Raw genomic sequence first — 2,047 nt, 5'->3', positions numbered from 1 at the left:
AGTTGTAAATAACGATAAATAAATGATAAAAAAAAATTATTGAATAAAAAATGATTTAATTGAATAAGTAATATTTTTTTCTTGTTCTTATTAACAACCAAGAAAATATTTTTTTTCACCTGAGAAATTGGAATGGCCTATAAACCTACCCAGGATAATCCTGAACATTTAGCAAAAATCCCAACATAATCGGATAGCATAAAATACTAACAAAGAAATATTGATATTTATATATTAGATTATATTTTTAGGTAATTAAATGAACAAGCATCTGATAAAAATTTTGTGATGAAAGCTTAATTTATAGGTTATCTTGTACCATTTTTATCAATCTTCTACAACCTACTTTGCTGATATTTAAGTTTCCATCCATTTTGCCTATCATGTTTTGTTTCTTATTTAATGAAAAGAGTTTATATGGAAGGATAGCCTAAAATTACCATTGTTAATCATGTTTACCATTCTGGAACATACAGTCGTGAGGTTACCGCCGTTCGTTTTACTTATTTGTTAACCAAGCGTTTATATTTTGTATTTGTGGCAATTAGCTAACGGATGGATCTTGCTTGACCTTGGTTATATAAATTCTTAGAGGCTTAAGGATTTTTCGTCACAAAACTTTAGCTGTTAATATATATCTTTATATTAAAAATTATACTTACTATAGCTGAATGAGCCGCTCAGCTTCCTGCTACACTGTCAGAAGAACGGACCAGTATCGGCATTCTCATGAACCACCGGTGAAAACGCCCATCATCGTATCACTAAAATGATAATTGTTTCAACAGCTCAAAAATCTAAATATTCCAATTAAATTTAGGCTTTATTTAAATAATAGAAATAACATGTAGAAAAAACATCTGTTATGCCTACTCGCATCATTAGATAAACATCTGGAACTCTGTTTGGCATTGAGTGTTTACATCTCAAAACTGATGAAGAATGGACGATCTTTTTATTGATATTCGTAAGGCCGAGACTGTTTCAAATCATAACTTTATCGCAAAATAAAACTCACTAACCAAATGATGATTCAGATTTCAGGGATTTTCCTGGACTAAGCTAATTTAGTTTTTTCAGTAAATCTTAGTAGAGACGAAAATATCACTGACCTTAATTAATCGTTCACAAATGATTCATTACTAGAGTTACGGTAGTTAAAGACTGCGCACTTCGATAGTAAACCTACATTGGAGTGTGCATCGATAGGAAAAAAATTCTTTTTAGGTTACCATGGTTTGATGTATGATAAAATGACCTAGATTTATCTATCAAATGACTCGTCCTCTTTAGTGTTTACCTACATTCTAATTGTATGTTTTATTTCAGTAATGTAGACCATTAATGGTTTCAAAATATGTTTGTAAAAAACTATTACAACAGTAGCTCTCAAAAATGTGTAGAATTCTATGAAGTGTTGATTGTTGACCGTAGATTGATATGAGGAGAAGATGGTCGGGGTGGGGTATGCAAAGATATAGTACAAGAGCCCTAGAGGAGGAAAAAGGCAGTTAATGAAAACTATGTATAATTAATAGTCAAAATTGATGAGTCTGCCAAGTTAGGTAGAGGGAATAAAAAATGGCGGCTGTTTCAAAGCGATAAAAAAAAAATTTTCATTCGGAGCTCTTTATCTTAAAAAGTAGGAACAAAACAAGAAAATCTAAGAGAATGTCATTTAAAGAATAGTAAATTTGCTAAAATATTAGCCCTAGTAGAGTTATTTACGTTAAATATTTATCGAGATATAGCTTTTAAAAAGCAACGTTTCAGAAAAATATTGTATGGGACGTACTGAAAGATTGTAAGAAAGTAGTTAGTGAATTTATATCTCAAAAACGATTTGACGTAAAGATGTCTATTAGCACTCAAATTAAAGCTAGTTTAATGAGCTATAAAGTAGTTTATCTTCGTAGGAGTATTAGTTTACATGAAATGTGCTAAAATATATTGATCGAACAAATTTTCATTTGCCAAATTTATATTCATATGTGAATATCATAAAAACTACTACCCCTACGAAGATAAGTGTCATAAACTACTTTAT

General features: G+C 30.1%; 1 long non-coding RNA gene across 1 annotated transcript; it reads right to left on the bottom strand.

Annotated features, from left to right (window-relative positions):
- Positions 1–662: 662 nt before the first annotated feature.
- Positions 663–1,012, bottom strand: LOC136796860 (uncharacterized). Its single transcript, XR_010844635.1, has 2 exons — positions 874–1,012; positions 663–764 (listed from the first exon to the last, which is right to left on the bottom strand). It is a non-coding gene; the product is annotated as an uncharacterized lncRNA (long non-coding RNA).
- Positions 1,013–2,047: the final 1,035 nt, after the last annotated feature.

Source organism: Halyomorpha halys, unplaced genomic scaffold (assembly GCF_000696795.3).
Source record: "Halyomorpha halys isolate HHAL.00 unplaced genomic scaffold, Hhal_1.1 Scaffold9620.1, whole genome shotgun sequence".
NCBI classification, from domain to species: Eukaryota; Metazoa; Arthropoda; class Insecta; order Hemiptera; family Pentatomidae; genus Halyomorpha; species Halyomorpha halys.
This window is presented reverse-complemented; position numbering and strand designations above follow the sequence as displayed.